The following is a 24,330-nucleotide window of genomic DNA, read 5'->3' as shown; positions in this document are numbered from 1 at the left end:
TGGTGCCATAGACAAAGACTTAGCTTTTAAACTGAGTTCGTTACGAGTCTACCGGCGAAAGGTGCGGACTATAAATGTTTAGGTTATGGTTTTCAAGGCTTTCACTATCAGTTAATGATTTATGACTGACTTGAATGATATCACATGCTTAGATGCAATGTTTCCCACACTTTACACACACATATGAACTATGTTGAATATAGTGAAATCCATGTGTTTGTTGATATGCTTGAATGAATGGATTTATGATTCATGTTTGCCATGATTATTGATTGTAAATGCGTGATTGTTGTATGCGTGGCATCTCCTTATGAAAGGCTTTGCTATAACATGTGTTTTAATTAAGTCATTACATGTATGTAATGTTGTAGTCTAAGTGTTTGATAAAATGCCTCAATGAGGAAATACTTGTTGGAATGCATGTAATGAGGGTGTTGAGATAGGATTCTCAATTCCCTTAACCATGGTTATAGTTTTCCTTTATGTATCCTATACACTACTACGTGCTTTATGGTTGAAATGCCTATGTACGTTATTATGTACACTATTTGTTCATTGAAATGCTCAAATGAGACTTATATTTAAGTTGGTTGCTACATGCTATTTTGGACTAGCGCATACGTATTCCTATTATATTTAAAGTATGTTTGGGACTATGGTATAGTCCAGGCAATCGATAACAGGTCTTTGTTTGGTGGCCGAGGTCGTTTTGCTACTCAGGACATGTTCAATGAATCCGAGTCGTACCTCGGTTGTCGACAGTGGTTAGGCCACATGGAGTGCTTACGTACTTCATGTCGATCATCTCGATGTACGCTCGTACTAGCTGAGCTCGTCAAGTAACCCGATTGACCCAATATATATTTACCATGTATGGACGCTACTGCTTGAACATAAGGTACCAAACTCACCAGTGGAAAGTTCGTTTAACCATGGTACCACAATCCACTAAGACTCATGAGCTGGACATGGTGGTATGGGATACCGTGGTCGTATTGTCGGCCTACACTGGGGTGACAAGCCTCCCCGTAGTGACCAGTGAGCAACCCAAACTCGTGAGCCAAATATGGTGGTATGGAACACTGCGTTTGAGCTGTTGGCCTACACTGATCAGGTGATGAGCCCTTTGTAGTGACCTCGAGTGTACTCTGAGCTTGCGTTGAGGCGACGAACTTCCCATAGCAACTAGAGTATAAATTAGGCTTACATTGATCAAGTGATGAGCCCTTTGTAGTGACCTATAACCGCAACATCGTATGAAATTTACTAGGACTGACGACCCTAGAATGGATCATTATTTGAGAATTGATATAAGGGAGGTACCTTAGCTTCCCGACCCTACTATATGAATAAACCTAAGTAAGAACTCGGTTAATGCGATCATAACATTGCATTGCATGGTGCTTTGGCGAGGAAGTAGCATGTGTTTGGAGTGGTGCATGCCACGACCGTTAGATGAAGTTGGCAGAGGGAGTGCAGGTATCATATCATATCATCTTTGCATTAACAAGAGTATTTAGGGGTTGATTGTTGTACTACTTTATCATTTCTGCTTGATTGAATTGATAACATGTTAACCTTTACCTTATAGCTCCACTGAGTTGATCACTCACTCCCACGTTCTAGGATGGTGTTTTAAACACCAACCAGACTCTATCTTAGTTACAAATGGTGATGCGACGCATGAGGCGGAGCCTGACTTCAACGACGAGGAGTAGTTCTCTTACATGCAACTATCAAGCAGGTTTACTTAGATCGTCCTGATTGACGGGGGCTGCAGGGCTTATCATTTGTAGCTGGACTATCTTTGATATTTTGTATTTTGAACTAATACATGTAATTATTTGACTTGGCAATGTATTCATACTCTGGAGATCGGCAATGTTCTATACATTCCATATATGCTTATATACTTTTCTCAGTCTCCCACTTGCGTTATTTAACTGCCTCTGGAGTATGATATATTGATTTAGTATAATCTCACTCATGTTTAATGCACTAATACAGACAACATTTAATCATCATCATATATGTTGCATAAGTAATGTTTTGGGATTCGGGAGTTGGGCTCTTGCTCGACCCCCGATTTTCAGGGCGTTACAGTTTACTTCGTCCTCTACTGTGGGGCCCACTGTATCAATAATCTTGATTGCTAGAAATGGGCCCACTAGTTGGGATGCTGAAACAAACGAAAATGTTGACTGCGATATTGTTAAGAAAACTAGAAATGGATGGATAAATTGGGTCTTTTAGCAAATTTCTTTTATTCATTTCTGATATTTTTATTTTGTATCTAATCTATTTTATTCATTCTGGTTTATTTGTAAACTCTTTTTTATCGCCTTGCCAAAAAAGGATGATTCAAATTCTACGTTTTCCCCAGAATTTTATCACTGATCTGTGTTTTGTTATTTTTGAAAGTCTAGATAAGATTGTTGATTTTGAGATGAAGTTCATGGACATTGACAGCAAGCATCTTGGTGGAAATGGATTCCAACAGGAAACCAATTCTAGGTATTTACATATGCCCAAATGTAAGAATTCGCATGTACCTATGGTTTTCATTTCCATAGTGGATATTTTCTAGACACCTAAACCACTCTTTATAAATTGAAGTGGTTAAGATTTTGTTGTCTATCAATGAATCTTTATGGTTTTTAGATGATGCCGTGGTTGATTCTGTCTTGGGCATATTTCAGTTTGCCTCTATGAATTTCATGCTTGCCCCGCTCAATTTCCAGTTTACCCTGCTTAATTTCATGTTTGCCCCGCTCAATTTCCAGTTTGCCCTGCTCAATTTCACGCTCAATTTCTAGTATACCCCGCTCAATTTCATGCGTGTCCCGCTCAGTTTCCAGTTTGCCCCGATGACTTGCATTGCTGCACTTTTCTCTTGGAAGAAACCTGTTCCCATGGTTTGCTTGCTTGGAAATAATGCAACAGCTGAAGCAATGACAGTATGTGATCAAAATCAGATTAAAGAAAAATCATGTAGCATTTCTAAAAAATCACTATTCGTCATCTCATCTGCCAATGATCGCTGCCATTTGATTGAAAAGAAAATAGCATATTTAGAATTTCCAACAACATTCTCTAAATCCCCGATGTAAGTCGCAGTGACAACATGGATATCTCCAAAGTGTAGAACACATCTAATAAGTCTTAAGTAGAAGACATACCTCTCAATGCAATGTGCTTATTGGAATGAACATTTCAAGCATCATTTAAAGCATTCCTCAGAAGATCCATAAAGTATTCTTTTGGGACACCTCCATAGTTTAGTAGTGAAATTAAAGTCTTATTTAGGTACATTTTCCTTGGCTAGTTGCTAAAAAAGGAAGACAAGTAATTTGGATCAACTCTTCACATCACATTTGCAGATAACAAATAACCGTTACATACAAGCATTAAAAGCAAATAAGGTACTGTACTATTATTCACATAAGCAATTCGAAGACGGAGAACCCCAACTTCTCACCCTAATAAAATTTCAAATACTCCCAACAAGGAAGAAATTTATTCATAGAAGGATTGTAATTCTTCTTACAAAATATGATGTATAATCCTAAGAAAAAGGTGGAAACAACACTGGCAAATGAGCTGAGGAGTCTTATTTTTACATGAGAGATCGTCAATGTATATAAAATAATCCTCCATGGGTGATGCTACCACCAATTCACTACACAATTAATAAAGATGTGGTCACAGATTTTTAGATGAATCAATAGGGTTGGTTCATAATGGAGTATCCTAATATTATTCTGATTTTCCATCCGAAAGTATTTGAATCAGAAAAGTGGTTAACATGGCTGGTCCTGAAATCATTATGCCAGCCAGCAAGATAACCTAATATAGTTTTAATCAGCCCTTTTGCAATCAACCCATCCCTCGGATCAACCCTTCAAGGCTATTGTGATTAGAGAAAGAACTCGGACTGAAATGCACATACTTGGAAATTTTCTGCATAATCGCTGGAAGTGCAAGTTTCGATGTATAACATACTCTGTAATTTTAATAGATGATGAAATGAACTTTATACTTTGTCCATTATTATTTTCAGTTTGTCTCAATATGCTTATCGATCAAGTTTAATACACATTGAACTTCAATGCTTGGCAATTGCTCTAGATCTTGAATTTCATGTTTGCCCCTTCAATTTCCAGTTTGCCCTGCTCAATTCCTAATTTGTTCCGCTCATTTCATGCTTGTCCCGTTCAATTCTTAGTTTGCCCCGCTCAATTTCATGTTTGCCCCGCTCAATTTCATATTTGCCTCGCTCAATTTCATTCTTGCCCCGCTCATTTCCTAGTCAGCCTCGCTCAATTTCATGTTTGCCCCACTTAATTTCATGCTTGCCCCGCTCAATTCCTAGTTTGCCCCTCTCAATTTCATGTTTGCCCCGCTTAATTTCATGCTTGCCCCACTCATTTCCTAGTTTACCCCACTCAATTTCATGTTTGCCCCGCTCAATTTCATGCTTTCCCCGCTTAATTTCATGCTTGCCCCGCTCATTTTAAGCAATGAAAAAGTAATACTTGATGGTTAGGATGTTTTAAAAAATGCAACCCTGATTCCATAACTCAAAATCTCTGATCTCATGGTGTTGGGTACAAAAGAGATTTTAGGAATTAGTACTCTCAGCTGACTGATATCATACACCAAAGATATATATATGCACTTCAGTAATGCAGATTGGGTTGTCTAGAATCCACTCAACCGCATCAAAAGAAAAAATAATCTTGATAATTGATCGATTCAATTGTGTTGTGTCAATGTGAATCATCCCCATGAATGGGATGATTCTACCACAACTCATGAGGTTTTGTGGGAATAACCATGACCACTAGAGTATCGAAACGAAGGTTCTCTTTAAATCCAAGAGTTATGACATCTTGTGGATAATGGCTCTACCAATATATCTGTAACGCCCTGAAAATTGGGGGTTGAACAGGAACCCAACTCTCAAAGTTCCAACACATCACTTATGCAACATAGATAATGATGATTAGATGTTGTCTGTATTAGTGCATTAAACATGAGTAAGATTTTACCAAATCAACATATCATACTCTAAAGACATTTAAAATTTCGCAAGCGGAAGACTATGGAAAGTATATAAAGCATATGAGTAATTGTAAGTCTCCTGAGTATGATCATGTTACTAAGTCCAATAATTACATGCAAAATTTCAAAATATACAAAAAGTGTAATGTCATCTAGTCAGCATCCCAGTACTCCCCAGCGATCAGAACAGGGCCTACATAAACCCGCCTGATAACTGCATGTAGGAGAACTCCTCATCATAAAAATTAGGCTCTGCCTTGTAAGCATTACCATCATCTGCAACTAAACTAGAGTCTAGTTGGTGTTTAAAACACCATCCCAGAACGTGGGAGTGAGTGATCAACTTAGTGGAGCTATAAAGCAAAGGTTAACATGTTATCAATTCAGTCAAGCAGTAATGACAAAGAAATACAACAAAAAATCCTAGGTACTCTGGTTAATGCAAGGATGATATATTATAATGATGCATGCCCTCGCCTGTACGCCCTCTGCGACATCATCTCACGATCATGGCATGCAACACTCCCGTTGTGCTCAACTCCAATGTCAAAGGTACATGCAATGCGGTGCATGTGTGTGATTAGCCAAGTTCTTAATTAAGCATATTCATACAGTAGGATTGGGAAGCTAAGGTACCTCCCTTTATAACATATACCCAAACATTGATCCATTTAAGGTCGTCAATCCTAGTCGTCACATACGATAGGCAGTTTTCAGGTCGCTACGGAGCGGCTCGTCACCTCAGTGTAAGCCTGGTTTATACTCGAGGTCACTACGGAAAGGCTCGTCACCTTAGCGTAGTCCTAGGGTATACTCATGGTCACTACGGGCTCGTCACCTGATCGTAGGCCGACAACTCGAATACAGTATCCCATACACCACCATATTCGGCTCATGAGTTTGGGTTACTCACTGGTTACTACGGGGAAGCTCGTCACCCCAGCGTAGGCCGACATCTCTACCACGGTGGTCCATATACCACCATGTCCGGCTCATGAGTCTTATCGGATCGAGGTACCAAGGTTAAACGGGATCTTCACTGGTAAGTTGGTACCTTAGATTCAAGCAGTAGCATCCATACATGTGAACATATAATGGGTCAATTGGGTTAATTGACAAGCTCGGTTAGTACGAGCATACGTTGACTTAGTCGATATAGAGTGCGTAAGCACTCCTTGTGGCCTAACCACTGTCGAAAAATCTGCGTATGACATGGATTCCCCAAACACATCTGATGTGGTGGTATGACCTCGGTCACTAACTTGGGAATCTTTACCGATCGCCTGGACTATGTCGTAGCCCCAAACACACTCCAAACAATAACATTCACATGCGGTAGTCAAAGACAACATGTAACAACTAGAACTAAATATAAGTCTTACTCGGGCATTTCAACAAAACACATACCACATATTACCATATATAGGCATTTCATCCCTAAACCACATAATAGTAAGATAGGTTACATAGAGGAAACTGTAACCATAGATAAAGGAGTTGAGAGTCTCATCTCACCACCCTCATTACATACCCTTACAAAAGCATTTTTCCATTCAAGCATTTTATCAAACACTTAGACTACACATATCACACGTGTAAATAAATTCGTAAAACACATATTACGGCAAATCCCTTCACATAGGGGTTGCCACATGCACAACAATCATGTATTTACAATCAATAATCATGGCGAGTACAAATCCAAATTCCATGTTCATTCAAACATTTCAACAAACACATGGAATGCGTTATAAATCAACATAGTCTATATATAAGCATATGTACAGAAAACCTCATATCTAAGCACATGTGATAGCAATCAAGCCAGTCATAAATCATTACTGACATTGAAAGCCTTGAAAACCATAACCTAAACAATTATAGTCCACACCTTTCGCCGGTAGACTCGCAACGACTTCAGTTTAAACACTAAGTCTTTGTCTACGGCACAATGACAACTTATAGCATGAAACAGGTTAACTATTCCACCATCTGTTGTTTTTGAATCCCTAAAATAGATTAGGGTTTGAATTTCTTACCCAAGTACGGAGTCATAATCACCGGAATAGTGATACGGTAACGATGGTTAAGCATGGGAATGGCAGGGAAGAATCCCAGGAATAATCCCCCACTCTCTCACTCACTTTCTCTCTCTTTCCTTCTCTTTCTTCTCTCTTCTCTCTCTAGGGTTTGTAAATTCGTATGTGAAGGAAGAGAGATGGTTTAAGGCCCTTATATAGGCCCAAAACTGAACTCAATGTCCCCAGGGCCATGGTATACTTAGGTTATAACCAAATAGTGGCCGTTTTGGTCCAACGGAGCTGTTCTGGAGGTCCTTGTTCTATATGCGGTTGGACTTAAGCTCCCTAACATTGGATCTAGGTTAGGTTAAGATCTCGGTCCAATCAAATCAGTGGATCGGCCGCGGGGGACCAGTTTCAGTTCAACGTTCATCGGTATTCGATCAGGGTCACAAGTGCACTGACATATGTTGAAAATTTTTCCTGATCCGAGGGTATAATTGGGTCAGAATTTGACGGTCTGAATCCTTAAATTTGGCCTACAAGCGAACGACTCAATTCACTTAAGTTTCAGTTTATTACCTAAAGATATTCGCGTTTCTTACACACTTCGCTCCGGGCTCATGTTATGCATTTTTGGAGACCTTTAGGACTTGATTTTTGAGATAGTTGCCAAGTCCAGCAAGGCGGTTATAACCATATAGATTTGGAGAAATCGAACTTTCGACGCGTGGTCCAGGTCCGATATGGAGTTTCGATGTGCTCCCAAGAACAACAAGGTTTTGAGATGGATCCTAAGTTTTTAGGCAATGTAGCATTAGCGATCTTGCAGATTTTGGGTCATACAAATCGTATTTAAAGTGATTAGTGCTAATTTCACAGATAATCTAGTTTAGCACCTAATTAATCCACATCTAATTTCTAAAGGATTTGGTCCTTTGTGATTTCTGCCTGAGGTGGTACTCGGGGTTTTGTACGAATTTTTTCGAGACGTTACAGTAGCTATAGCCATGACACAGGCATTCGAAGGCCTTCCAAACAAGAGAACTCCAACTTGTTGTATTAGGTGCAACCATGCAGGTGCTTGGATCTAAACTAATCACCCTCTCAATCAACAAAGTAGCTATGATAAAATAGAGACAGTATGTGAGAAGAAAATAACAAATCTAACATCTCTTATTTACTTTTAATACCAAGATGCATATATCAAGTTTAACACCAACTAAGAAATCTAACATCTCTTATTCACTTTCAAAACCAAGATGATATTTCTGATCTTGTATGTGCATGGGTGGATGTGCGTCTGGTGAATGATGTTGAGTCTACTTCGTCCTCTACAGTGAGGCCCACTGTATCAATAATCTTGATTGCTAGAAATGGGCCCACTATATGGGATGCTGAAACAAATGAAAATGTTGACTGCTATATTGTTAAGAAGAGAAGAAATGGAATTGCTAAATTAGGTCTGTTAGCAAATTTCTTTTGTTCATTTCAGATATTTTCTAGACACCTAAACCAGTCTTTATGAATTGAAGTGGTTAAGATTTTGCTATCTATCAGTGAATCTTTATGGTTTTTAGATGATGCTATGGTTGATTCTATCTTGGGCATATTCTTCTGCAATGAAAATTGACATGTTTGATTAATGGCTATTTTGTCTTTGCAGGCACTAGCATCTCAATCTCAGTGATTCAACTTGTTGCAGGAGCTGTTCGCTGATATAACTTTTGAGGTTGATGTTTGAGCTAGGGGTAAGGATCTAATGCATTCTCTGCTTTTCTTTTGACTTAAAAGGTTCTCAATTTCATGCTTGCCTCACTGAATTTCCTGTTTGCCCCGCTCAATTTCTTAGTTTGCCCCGCTCAATTTCATGTTTGCCCGCTCAATTTCAAGTTTGCCCCGCTCAATTTCCAGTTTGCCCCGCTCAATTCCTAGTTTGCCCCGCTCAATTTCGAGTTTGCCCCAATGGCTTACATTGCTGCACTTTACTCTTCGAATAAACCTGTTCCCATGGTTTGCTTACTTGGAAGTAATGCAATAGCTGAAGCAACAACAATATGTGATTAATATCAAAATAAAGCAAAACTATGTAGCATTTCTAAAATAGCTAGATATGTTACTTAATAAACTAATAGGGACTGGTTACGAACCCCTGGATTTCTTGACACCTAGTACATGTCCCCATCAAAATCACTATTCGCCATCTCATCTACCAATGATCGCGGCCCTTTGGTTGGAAAGAAAATAGCATATTACGAATTTCCAACAACATTCTCCAAATCCTCGATGTAAGTCGTAGTGAAAACATGGATATCTCCAAAGTGTAGTCCAGGAGCCTTGTACACTAATATATTTCTCGAGATTTGCCCATTCTCTCTGTATTTTAGTGAGAAATAAAGCATGGAACAAATATTTTTTTAAAGAACAAATTGCCTAAAGAACACTTTTTAGGTTATTCACCTGGAACAAGTGGATGACAACATGTTGAAGCAATATGGAAAAACTACATCAATTTTCTATAGAAGTTCTAAAATTTTAAAAAATCTATGATGATAGAAATTTATGGCAGTTGCATGTGCATTTAAACTCACTTTCAACATCTAATAAGTCTTAAGTAGAAAACATACCTCTCAATGCAATGTACTTATTGGAATGAACATTTCGAGCATCATTCAAAGCATTCCTCAGAAGATCCATAAAGTATTCTTTTGGGACACCTCCATAGTTTAGTGGTGAAATGAAAGTCTTATTTAGGTATGTTTTCCTTGGCTAGTTGCTAAAAAAAGGAAGACAAGTAATTTGGATCAACTCTTCACATCACATTTGCAGATAACAAATAACTGTTACATGCAAGCACTAAAAGCAAACAAGGTACTGTACTATTATTCACACAACCAATTCGAAGATGGAGAACCTTAACTTGTCACCCTAATAAAATTTCAAATACTCCCAACAAGTATGGAATTTATTCATCTTGGTATCGATCCCTAGTGGGGGTTACTAACATGGAGGGTGTGTACTAACATGAGTGTGTACCAACAAGCTAACCCAAAAAAAAAAAAAAAAAACACAAAAAAAACAAAATTACAAAAGATGCAAACGTCGATATTATCGACATATCATAGATAATATCGAGGAAAGTCAACAATAATATCGACATTATGTTGATAATATCGAATTTGGATGACAATTTTCCAGCAAGCTTTGCTGCATTTTTTATATAATATCGATATATCGAGACAATCTAGATATTATCGATGTTCAGGCATTGATAAATCGTTAATCTCTCAATTATATCAAGTATAGCTGCAATTTATCTAGTGAGCAAACCTCAATTTCAATATATTGTCAATAAATCGACACAGTATAGATAATATCGATCATCAAAGATAACAAAAATTTATTCTCAATATATCGATATATCGACATTTTGTAGATAATATCGAATTATGGTTGTACGTGTCCAGCAACCAAACACCAAAAATTTCATATTTACTCGATATATCAAGAAGTTCTCGATAATATCGACGATGGCGATGGATACATCGACAACTTATTGATGATATCTACGTATAAAACAATCGTAAATGTAGTTGATTTTATCGACATATCGTCGATATTATCAACATAAGTTATCGATATTATCTAGATATCATCGATAATATTTATGACTTATGAATAATGTCTCGTATGGAAATTTGATAAGTCATATCGAAGTATATCGATGCTACGTCGATACTATCTACACCATATGTCTCGATATATCGACTATTTATCGATAAAATCAATTATAGATTTTAACTGTCTAGCAAGCTGACTATTCAAATTCCTATATTATTGATATATCTACAACTTGTCGATAATATCGTTGGTCACACATCGATATATCGACAATTTGTAGATAAAATCGATGACACCTTTAAACTGTCCAGCAATGGTGTTTGAATTTTCCATGAGGATTCGATATATCGCCCATTTGTTGATATTATCGAAATGTCACTTGTCGATATATCGATGAACTATCGATATTATTGACAGATCTTGATTTTCAAAAATACTTTCCAATCATGCATTAACTGCTTTCACCAACCGTCCTTTATTACACTCCATTACCCTTTTCTTTGCACTCCTTCTAAAATGATCTCTCCACTTCATCTTCAACAGATTTCTCCACATTAGCAAGCTTATTCTTTGAATGATTTCTTCTAAGACGATCTCGGTAAGTTTGTGTTCATTGTAATGAATATGAAATGCTGAGTTTGTCGATGATGGAAGCCCCTTTTCACCCTCCTTTCTTCTATTTTTCAAATTGTCAACCGGATTTTAACTTCTTTTTTTAAGTTGAAAACGGAAAATAGAGATGTTGAAGTAAATGATCATACACCCTGTTAGAAATGAGCCTAACAATGATCCTACACACTGTTAGAAAACATAGAGATGTTGAAGTAAATGTTCCTTCCATTTTTCTGCAGTTTAGATACCACTTGAATGATTTTCCATCCCCCATAAAGTTTGGATCATCATAAAGGAAAAATTACCTTCAATATTCAGCTTTGATGTAACCACATCGCCAAGGGTATCTTAAACACAAACAATGCGTTTAAACTGTGAGTGTGGCTTACCTGATCCTTTTTGTTCTGTTTGACTAGTTTCAAATCTGATTTTACTTCCACTTGGAATATGTATAGATGATGATGGATTTTAATAATGTATGGTCAGTTAACACAGGTGAGTTTTAGGGTCCTGTCGGGCATAGTCTATCCAAGTGTGGCCCATGGTTCTATTGATCTAGATCATGGTTTGATTGGGACTTGCCGTGGATGGAGCTGCCACATTAATTTTCCATATTGGAGGACAGCCATCCAATCTTTTGGTTTTTTTAGCATATTCCATCCACAGTGGGACCCGTCAGATCTAAGTCTGGAACAATGAAGCATGTGTCTTGCTTCATACAGGTTAAGCACATTGGATTATTCTGTTGGTGTCGCACCCATGTCAAACATTTCAAGATAACATGGAAAAGTCTAACAAGTATTTTCTCACCAAGTACAACTTTCCCTAAAATGTCATGGTACACGAAAACAACTTTAACATGCATGACTCTTAAGAATTTTTAATGAGACTGCCAGAATCATTTTATGGTCGTATGAATAGATGTGAATGGAGCTGATTTCATATACAAGTAGCATGTTCATAGGAAGTATGGTATGGTACCACAACTTGTGCTTCCTTGCCCATGTGGAGTTATTCACTCAATCGTTAGATGATTTATATAGACACATCAGTTCACTGTCTAATGATAAATCATGAATTGGCCAGATATCTTGAATTTTGAGTTTATTTTATCATTTCCTTTGTTTGAAACAGGCACTATCATCTCAACAGTCATAATGTCTAAGGATAAAGGAAAAAGGGCTATGGTTGGAGAGTCATCCAGGGGAGATCGTACAAAACTCCGATCAAGACATAGATTGGAACGGGCAGAGGAACGGACTTCCCCAACCGAATCGCTAGCTGGGAGATCTCGTACTCAAAGGAGTGCTCCCATTCAGGATCCCCTCCACCAATCCAACCAGAACAATTGATCCCACAGGTTCCTCCTCCTCCTGCGAACATATATGATAAATATCACGTTCGAAAAATAGTATATGAGAAAAAGGTCAATCAAGCGTGCATCCAACAATTTGGGATTCCATAAATTTTGGAGAAAGTTGGGTGGAGTAACCTCTTAGATTTTGGAGGGACAGTTAGAAATGAGCAAGTGATCATATTTCTATCATACTGTCACTCACTGGTAATGCACCCTACTTCATTTCAGGTGACCATTGGAGAGACCTCCAATGCCATTAATCCTGGGGTAGTTGCATAGCTGTTAGGGATTCCAGCCACAAATTGAGGCTTAACTGATCACGAAATTGATGACCCAGATGTACGGATAGAAATGACCAAGTATTTTTGTAATGGATAGAATGTGGAGTGGCATCACGGTAATGCACTCAGAGCAACGAACCTGGAAGACAAGTACAAGGTGCTACACAGTATCTTCTACTCGAATGTTTATCTGAGGGACTCGAATAAGTCTGACATTACTTTGTATATATTAGATATTCTATACAGCATCTGTCATGGTATTCCTCTATGTCTTCCCACCATCATTACTTAATTAATTGCTGACTGCATAACGACCACGAGAAGCACGGCCATTCCATTCCCACACCTATTATGTTTACTCTCTTGTCATGTTGGCCTCATGCCCACCATTGACCGACCAAGACCCATGAAAATGTTTACACAAAACAACATCAAGCGCATGAAACTGGGGATGAAAGGGGCATCAACATCAGTAAGGTGCAGTGAAGATTTTATGGGAGAGACAGAAGCAGAGCTAGCGGAGACAGAGGCTGTAGAGACGAACGCGGCTAAGATAGAGGCAGCCGACACCGACTATCCTACAAAGGGAGAGCAGCATGAGGTGCCATGAACCTCATATGGTCATACCAGTCAAAGGATGCCATACCGTAACTGCAGGGCATACATTGTTAGGCATATGGATGAGTAGGACAGATAACTTACGCGACTGGAGCGGCTTTTTGAGGTCATCCAAAAGGTTATCGAGTGGGTCAAGCGTAAGATTGACACTCTTATTGCCACAATCACCTGCCGGCGTGATGATGTCGCTCCACCGGATGACGGTCCGTCCAGGTAGACTGGATTTAGTCATGTCTGTTGGCTTGTGCATCAATTATCTTTTTGGGATGCCAAGCCTATTGGATATTATTTTCGAACTATTTCTTTAGATAATGGCATGAATTTTACTTTGACTGATGCAGGGGACATTGATTTTAGTACCCAAACTTGGGGTACTTATTTTGATTACAGTATGTGGTGTCATGATGAAATTTATTTATGCACTTCATGTTATATTGCATGTTCTCAATTTCATTTACCTTTCAAATGTTGATGGCTCTCAATGGTGTGCATTACGCCACAGCAATCTCACTCCCAGATTGAGCGATATAACATATTGATGATACCTGATTGATTGAGCTTTTCCAAGTTTTTATATTATGATTTATTAGACACTTTTGTAGTTTTGTCATTGAAAAATCTTTGAACTGGGGGTTATTTTAAAAATCCAAACATGATGGGACCTTGAAAATGTTGGAATTTTAGATACGAAACAAAAAATCAGAACATGATGGGACCCACGACAAGAACACGTCATTATGGGCTATTGTGCTAAGCTCATGTTCTTTTTATAATACATCAAATATAGTGCTTTTGTTGAATTTTTCAAAAGAGAGGTATTTATAATAGTTCATTCTTTTATATGCTTTTTCACCTCGTTGGTACGCAGGTTGTTATAAATTACTCATAAATTGAATATGTGGCATAATTACAAACTATGTATCATCTAAAGTAAATAAATTACACAATATGCTATACACCGGGTATCGAAAACTTGCACGACCGGCGATTATGCCCGGTTTGTTTACATCGCCCACACTTTACTATTTTCGATTCCTCTCCACGCGATGGAATTCTAAGCTTTTTGGGTCTTCCAGCTGACCTCCTCTATCTTAGGGGTTTAATCTGCGCACAATACTCCTTCATCCCCACTGAAATTTCTCACTCACTATTATCACGTACTGGATACACTGATTCACTATACGTGGCTAGGTAATTATGCGCCGTGTAGAATGGGGAGCAGTATGAGTAGTGAGGAAGATTGTAGTTTACGCAGGCTGACAGGACATGCATACAAGGGTACCCCTTCACGCCAAACTCACGACATGTACATGAAACTCACTGAGCTTTACTGTATCGTTATAATCTCCAACAACATAGTACGCATCTCAAGAAATAGCATGGCAGCGAACATCTCGCGCCTTCTACATGATATCCTTTAACTGTTTCTCCACCCATGGTGTCAATGGACCCACAACTGATGTCGTAGATTCTCGTCTCTTGTAAAACAATTCCTATATCTTTAATATTACAGCCTCTATCAATTTTTTAACGAGGTATTCGCGTGCTTCTTCGAAAAGGGCATTAACGCACTCAAATATGTTTGCCATCACCAAGTTGAATCTTCTTCCTAGAAAGCGTAAAGATGCCCATCTCTCGTACCCAATTTCTGTCAGCCATGCATGTACTGGGAAATTGGCCATTTCGATATCATGCATTATTTTTTCAAATTTGGCCCTCCTGCAAGTCTTCATAGTCCTCCAGTAATACATCTCCAACGACTTGTCCTTAAAAGTGTCCACCAAGTTTCTGTAGATGTGGTACGTGCAATATCCATGGATTACACGCAAGAAGACTTGGGGAACCTCTTTCATTAGACCTTTATGTCAGTCGGATATAATGACAAGACCCTCCACAGACCCTAACACATCGTTAAGGTAGGTAAGGAACCAATTCCAACTACTGCTGTTCTTTGATTCCTCGATGCCAAACACAACTGGAAATATATGATTGTCCCCATTTAAAGCCGTGGCGATGAATAGAGCACCCTTATATTTGCCTTTAAGTGTGTCCCGTCAATGGTCAATACCCTCCGCAATGATTTTTGAAAACTTCGAATGCATTATCCGAGAACTACAAAACATCTCTCGAACCTATAAGTCTGTTGGTTAATAAGAACGGTAGTAACTATCACTGGGTTCGCCTTCCTCAACTCATGCAAATACAAAGGGAGTTGATTGTAGGAGTCTTCATAAGACCCCATCACGTGATTAATTACAAGCTCCCTAGCTTTCCATTCCTTCCAATAACTGATACAAATATTATATTTCTCTTACATGGTGAAGATAATATCACGTGGCCTTGACCCTATTCGTTGTTTAATGCGGCTAATAACTAGATCACATGCTAGCTTACTATTGGTTTGCCGGTGATCACTCTTTATCCATGCCATGCCGCACGTGTGTTTTGATGTATAAGTCCGTATTTTGAATATACCCGTATCATTCACCCGAGATGCATGAACCCTCCATTCACATGCATCTTCGAAGCACACCACGGTAAATCTCCTAGAATTTGAGTATATTACTCTATACTGGAAATTATTCTGAATTACAAATTGGCTCAACACATACTGTGACTGACTCTTGTCCTTAAACGTTTGCCCAACAGCTATATCGATCGGTTCACATAACAAATCAGTATATTCTAGCATTTTTGCATTAGTGAGTGCATTATCATCAAACGACGTGAGAACTTGACGAGTCATGAGGTTTGATGTTTCGGGAAGGTCTCGAAGCGGAATGTCGCTTACACCCACAGATGGGATGGTGAATGATGATGGCAGATCTACTATTGATGCTAACGACAGTGTCTTGTATTCATAATTATTGTTAATGTCAAGTGCACCACTGACTTAGCTAGTCACGACGTTTGATGTTTGCGGAGGCTCGGGCAATTGATCATTGCTTACTACCACTTGTAATGGAGAAGGATTGTATTTGAATTCCACGCCATACTGTTTAGCTACACTGTCCACATATGTTGTGGTATTGATGTGTTGCATTGTTTCGATGACTAACGGGATGAATTTTTTCGAATGCTCAAACTGGTAAGACAAGAACTCTTTAATGTCATTGTCGTCTTCAATTTTGATTGGAGGCATTGATTTGTTAGTGCAAGGATTCAATACTTTCATCCTAATATCACAATCTTCTGGTCTGCTCTTAATAATCTTGTAAATTCTAGATCGAAGCTCCTCATACGTATTCTCGAGATGTAGTGTCATTTGTTTTGATGCTCCACCCATGTACGAGTATTGCTTGTTTTCAAATTCTAACTCCCCGCCAAAAGAGCACATGATTCTTGTAGCCATTATCTGAAAACCAATACAATGACACATTATCAGTGAATTGTAAATTAATGGAATCTTGCCATATGACAAAACTTAATTAAATAATGAAGGACTGACAACTCAATTTCTATTATAGATGAGGATGATAAAGAGCTTAAGGAAATGAATAGTAAGCTATGCGTTTATATTTCAAAAAAACAACCAGATCTTATATAGATTAGGCCTTCGTTGTTAACGAATGGTTTCAAGTGGTGCTTGTTTAATTTTGTGACGCTATCTATCATGCCATTGAGCGAGGGAAGCATTATCAGTTTGAGAGGGGCACACATGAAATTCAGCAGGGCAACCTAAAAATTGAGCGGAGCAAAATAGAAATTCAGCAGGGCAAACAAGAAATTCAGCGGGGCAAACTAGAACTTCGGCAAGGCAAACATGAAAATCAGTGGGGCAAATCATCAATTTGAGCAGGGCAAACAAGAAATTCAGTGGGGTAAACCGAAAATTAAGCGGGGCAAACATGTATTTAGTGGGGGTAACATGAAATTCAGTAGGGCAGACATGAAATTCAGCAGGGCAAACTAAAGATTGAGCGAGGTAAATATGAAATTCAGTAGGGCAAACAAGAAAATTAGCGGGTCAAACTGGAAATTGAGCAGGGCAAACATGAAATTCAGTGGGGAAACATCAAACTCAACATGACAAACTAGAAAATCAGCGGGGTAAACATGAAATTCAGCTGGACAAACTAGAAATTTAGTGGGGCAAACATGAAATTAAGCGGGGAAACATGAAATTTAGCGGGGCAAACATGAAAATTAAGCAGGGCAAACATGAAATTGAGAGGGACAACTGGAAAATTCAGCGGGAAAATCTGAAACATTAGTGTGACAAGCATGAAATTGAATGGTACAAACTGAAAATTGAGCGGGACAAACTATAAATTTAGCTATGCAAGCAAACATTAAATCAAGAGAGCATAACATGATATTGAGCGGGGTAAACATTAAATTGAGCGAGCATTGCATGGATATTGAATAGGCAAACTGTAAATTGAGTGAGCATAGGATAATATTGAGCCAGGCAAACATTAAATTGAGTGATCCTAACATGAAATTTATCGAGGCAAACATTAAATTGACCTTATCTACCATGAAATTAAGCTGGGCAAACATTAAATTGAGCGATCCTAGCATGAAAATTATCAAGGCAAACATTAAATTGACCTTATCTACCATGAAATAAAGCTGGGAAAATATTAAATTGAGCAATCTTAGCATGATATTTATCGAGGCAAACATTAAATTGACCTTATCTACCTGAAATTAAGCTGTGCAAACATTAAATTGAATGATCTTAGCATGAAATTGAGCAAGCTAAACATGGAATTCAGTGAGCCTAGCATGAGATGAAGTGAGCCCTAACATGGAATTGAGTGAGCTTCAAATGCAATTGAGCAAGTTTGACATGGATTCGATCGATCAACGCATAAAATTAACTAAGCCTAACTCATGAAATTGACTAAGCCTAACACATGAAATTGACCGAACTTCGCATGCAATGCCATTATACGAGTGTAGCATTTTTTTTCAAGATCTGTACCTTCGACTGCCGTAATATCAGTCAAATGCAGGTTAAAGAGAGGTGCTTTGGAGTGAGGGAATATTTTGAACCTTTTCAAGGAGATGCAACCAGCTCATGGGATTTCACGTAACCTTAACCAAGATGAAAAATGGCAAACGTAGACTTATGATATCTAGATGCTTCACAGAGATTTCAGTCAGGAAAATGAGAAGAAAACCCTTCGTACTTCAGTTCTTCGTTCCAAGAGAGTGTAGGGCTGGAAGCACCTGGTTTTTCGTTCAGGGGAGTGAAAGCAACGCTGAAAGCAATGCAGTGAAAAGAGTATGGAAAAAGGAGGGGTATTTTCATCCTGAAATTTGGTCTCTGCACGTGCAGGTCTAAGTTCCAAAACTAAGTTTGTAGTGTTTCATAAAAACAGCTGGATAAAAGGTGGGGTCCACAGTCTCAAATTTCTCAATAGCTTACCAAGTTACATGGGGCCACCATGATGTATATGTTGTTGCACCATCCATACATTTGGATGGATCATTTTAGGACATGATCCAAAGAATGAGACAAATTCAAGGATGGAGTGGTCCCCACCCCAATAAATAAAGGGGAGAGTAATGCCCACTATTAAAACTTTCCTAAGATCCACCATGATGTTTATTTGAGATCTAAATTGTTCATATGTTAACGCAAACAGGAAAAAAGGGAAAATGCAAATATCAAGTTGATCAAAAACTTTTGTGGCCCTTAGAACTTTTTAATGGTGGGCGTCACTCTCCCCACTGTTTTCTGTGGTGGGATCCACTCGAGCTTTGGATCTGACTCATTCTTTGGATCATGCCCTAATATGATCTCTCCAAATGGATGAATGGTGTGGATACAAAACATACATCATGGTGGGGCCCACAAAACTTGGTGACGTCACTTCAGTAACAATTCTTGGTACTCAACCTGTCAACGGATTAGCTAGACTCTCCGCTGAAGCAACGTCACCAAGTTATGTGGGCCCACCAATGATGCATATGTTATATCCACACCATCTATCCATCCATCCATCCAGAGAGATCATTTTAAGGCTTATGAGCCAAATAATGAGGCAGATTCAAAGTTGGAGTAGACCCCACCACAGAAAATAGTGGGAGAGTGGCGTCAAATGTTGATAACTTTCTAAGGTCCACCATGATGTTTATTTGAGATCCAACCTATTTATAAGTTAACACAGACAATGAAAGAAGGGAAAACATAAATACCAGCTTGAATGAAAAATTTTATGTCCCTTAAAAGTTTTTAATTGGTGGGCGTCACTCTTCCCATAGTTTTTTGTGGTGGGGTCCACTCAAGCTTTGGATCTGACTCATTCTTTAGCTTATGTCCTAAAATGATCTCTCTAAATAGATGGATGGTATGAATACAAAACATACATCTTGCTAGGGCCACATAACTCCGTGATGTCACTTTATTAGCAAGCCTTGCTACTCAACTTGTTAGTAACTACTCTGCGTCTAGGAAAAGGGAAAGAGGAAAGTGAGGAAGCTGACTAAATATACAAAGTCTCTTGTGCATAAAATCTCAATTATTTTTTGCCAATCAACTACATTATTATAGTAAACCTACCCTCTCTTAACCAATGTTGTGAAGTCTAATTATAAGTACAAAAATTGTTCAAAATTACTGGTGTTATATGGTAGAGATATAGATTCTAAAACTAGAGAAGTTTGTTTAGCAATTAGGATTTCTAAATCTGCTAGACAAGGGGTCATCTTATGTCTTGTGCAACTTGAAAAAGTGGAAAGATTGGCTTGACCAAACCTTGAAGAATTTGGACCCTTTGCTTGCCACTGGTAAGAAAATCATGTTTTCCTACATTGATTGATCTATGTCATCACTAACATTACCTGCACTTCTGCCTTAAACATAGTGTGTGATGATGTGGTTTAATTACATTATAACAAGCAAGATTTTCCTGCCTGTGGCAAGCAAAGGATCCGGATTCAACCTTGCAATCCAAAGAATATGGTTCATCTGTGTCACGCCCTAGACTCGGTAACCGGACTCACAAGGAACCCGATGGCCGGTTCTGGCCGCAACAACCTCTGTAGTACCTCATTCTCGGCTCTTGAGGTAGGTTCTGATCCTAAGATCCTACAAGGAGAATTTTTATAATAGTATAATCATTCCATTACAAGCATACCTAAGATTACAATAAGTAAATCTGAGAATAACAAAGGCACACATAACAAAATCCACTATGAATTTGAACTTTTACAAATATCCATAAGGTCCAAAAGGACATACATAAGATAATAGAAGAAGGAGAGGAAAGGAAATTCTACAACACTGGGTCCTCAAGCTCAGCACTACTCTAAGCTCTGCCGCTACGATGCTTGCCTAGGATCTCCTTCACGCATCAATCGTACATAAGCTTATAGAAGCTTAGGAGGTGGTGAAAGTGTGTGACAAGGGTGCACGGAAGAATAGTAGGAGGTACAAGAAGAGAAACATGCTCAATGACAATATCACTAGCTTTACCAAGACTTATCATGAATACGATGCAATGAGTACTGGGTGCCATACCAAGGCAATGCATGAAGGGGCTTGTGCAGCCAATGCTAATGCAATGCAAGTAATGCCAGTGCTCATATCCAAACCACATGTCAAGTACATTTTCAATCATAAGAAAATCATCGAAGTCCATTACATTACTGAATGACTGCTGCTCTACAGACCCCGCATAGTCAAACAAGCATAAGAGACCTCACTACCCGCCTGTGGATAGCCAATCACCAACAGGGCTTGATGGTTGTGAACCCATTTCACGAGCTGGTCAGACTCAGCCTAGCAATGCCTCCTCACACTAGGCAAGTAAGGCCACACCCCTACCCAACTGACTATACGATAGTAGGGGTCGCGGCCTAATGGTATAAGGCCCTTGTGCGCTCATAGTTTCCACTTGGTCACGGCATTAGGGTAAATCCTTGGTACCATGGAAGTCTCAGGAATTTCACTCATGGGCATCCTATGCACCCAGTATGCTCAAGTAATATTTTTGGTGTCCACACATACGGCCATCCATGAACATCCCTGTGGAGGCAGGGCCCTAATGAAGCAAGGGCGATATCATCATGAAATGCGATGTCAATACATGACTCACACATACAGATCATGCACAAGCTTCAAGCACTCAACGTGCACAAGGGGAGAAACTTCATCCCTCTATGACCACCATACAATGCAATCAATTTACACAAATGATGCGTATGGGTCACAACAATGTAAGTGAGATACCTATAGAATATATATTCCTCCTTCCTAAGGAGGGATAATGACAAGATATATTTAGACAGGTACTCGAAGGAGGAATGAAGTTCTCTTAGTGGGGGCCTAACAGTTTGGAATGACCCATAAGCTAGGGGAGTCCTGTGGCCTCAAAAAGGAAATGGGCCTAACAAGGTCCAAGGTGGACCTTCAACCACCTATAAGGGCCATATGGGCCTACCTTAGGGCCACCAAGGAGGATATCTAACCTCAACTGGGTCCCAAAATGTAGCCTGCTACGTATGTAAAGTAAGGTCTAAGGCCCAAGCAATGCGTGGCCTAATGGGCTATACATAAAGCCTAACTCGTAGGCAATGGTTTGGACCTAACCATAAAGGTCATAAATTCATATATTGTGGTGGGCTTCATGGGCAGCCCAGTAGTTCATCCTCATGGGCAAATTTCATATTTTACGCAAGTGAGTTGGGCCCCACTTTTTGGCCCAAGTATAGGGTCAACTTAGTGGGCAGCCAAGGGCCCAACTACTTGCATATTACAGCCCTTAAATCCATTACAATAGATAGGAAAGTATAGGCCCAAGATCAATGGGCCTATCTAAAAGGATTTAGTCCACAAGGCCTAAGGAACTAGTCTTTCAATCACATGCAACATTCCATTAAAACTCAACTTGGGTGGGCCTTATATGGGCCCTAATTACACTCAATAATACTATAGAAAAATGGTAAGATAACTGATTTAAATCCTCCTCAAATCTAGTAGGCCATACTGCTCCAAAATAAACATTTATAGGCAACAATTATTGGGCTCATTGCCAAATTGGGCTTCATTGCCAAATTCCAGCCTACCCATTTTCTAGGTTGGTTGGAATCCAACAATAAAAATTATTTTATAGTATATGAAATTTCTGATGGTCCACATATATAACAGTGGGTCCCACCAGATGAGAGGGGGACATACAACTCATATATCAAGTGGGCCGTGCCGTTGGAGTGCAGGCCCAGCAGCAGCCCAAGACAGGGATGCCTCATGTGTAGGCAGCCATATGGCCCGGGTATTTAGCCCAAATCTCATCCAAATGGGCCCCGAATGGAAACCACCAAAGGGGAGGATAATCAAGTCCCCTAAGGACCCCACATGGATGTATAATGAGATATACAACACATCTAAGTGGGCCCATAAAAAAAGCCGGATGCCTTGGCCTGGGCTTCCCTGCCTGGTGGGTCACTCCAGGCTGCACCGAGGGCAGTACAAGGGCCCGATAGCTCTGAAATTTTTCAGGGTGATACTTCCATGGCTGGGCCACACTTTACAAAATTTCATGATTTTTAGATACTCGTAAATATTTTAATTTATTTACGAAAAATAGCCTACCCAAAAATTCTGATCATCCTGGACGTCCCAATGTGGTGGGCCAGTCCGGCCCTTTCCACAGTGTGCACAAGGGTCCATTAGCCCTAAAAATTTATATGTGAGTCCCACCATGGATGGCTACCTCCTTGTAAATTTTTATAATTTTTGAATACTCAAAAGTATTTTAATAAATTTCAGAATTACAACCTGTCCAAGGTGAAATGTTGCTGGAAATATAACTGTCCTGAATTTGGGCCATCCAAATGGGTGGGTTCTGGGCCTTCAAAATTCCTAAAATTTGGACCCAAGCTCCCTCATTAAGCCTACAACAAGGTGAGACCTAGAAATATGGCCTACCATCTGAAAAAAATATTTTTAAAATTTTGTATTTATGGGACTATGTTGTTGGACTGCACAACAGAAAATTCTGGCAGTCCACTATGTTGGCCCACCCTTTTGGATGCCCAAATGGAGTCCATTGCCCCTGAAATTTTGCAGGTAGGTCTTAACATGGGTGGGATATCTCTCTGAAAAATTTTAGAATTTTTAGGATAGTAAAAGTATTTTATTTAATTCATATAATTTATGGACAACAAGGTACATTGCTACCTAGGGCAGCCTATAAATAGAAATCCAGCAAGAAAAATCCTCATATACATCAAGGTGGGGCCACCTAGATGGGCCACACACATCCGAAACATGCTCCCAACCAATTTGGACCTTGCATGTACAAGTGGATAGCAAGATGGGTCTCCATATGTCCAACAAATGGGACATAGGGGTGTCCCATCAAGTGTGGACGGTTGGATGTACCTTGCACATCAGGTGGGCCACCATGATCAATAAAATTAGAGAGAAAAAAGAGGGAGAATGAGAATAAGAGAGAGAGATCAGCCATTCAAGAGGGATTTTGCCACTATAAATCTCCTATGCACAAATAGAGAATCAACCATACAATACTCATCTTATAGATCATGCATGCATGGACCTTCATAATAAAAATCTGAGGTGGGGATGTCATTCCCACCATAAAACAAAGGTCTAAATGACCATAGAAGGGCTGAGATTATGAAATGCATCATGATGGGGTCCATGGAGAATGACCCCATCATGGAGTGACACATACATGAAGGATGGCCAATGGCCTCATCCAAAGGGTTAGATGGGCCCCCCACCATGTATTGGTGGGTCCCACATGTCCTAAGTATGAAGAAACAAAAGAAATAAGAG

The sequence above is a fragment of the Magnolia sinica genome, chromosome 11, assembly GCF_029962835.1.
Source record: "Magnolia sinica isolate HGM2019 chromosome 11, MsV1, whole genome shotgun sequence".
Classification (NCBI taxonomy): Eukaryota; Viridiplantae; Streptophyta; class Magnoliopsida; order Magnoliales; family Magnoliaceae; genus Magnolia; species Magnolia sinica.
The sequence above is the reverse complement of the archived record's forward strand: the minus strand, read 5'-3'. Positions refer to the sequence as shown.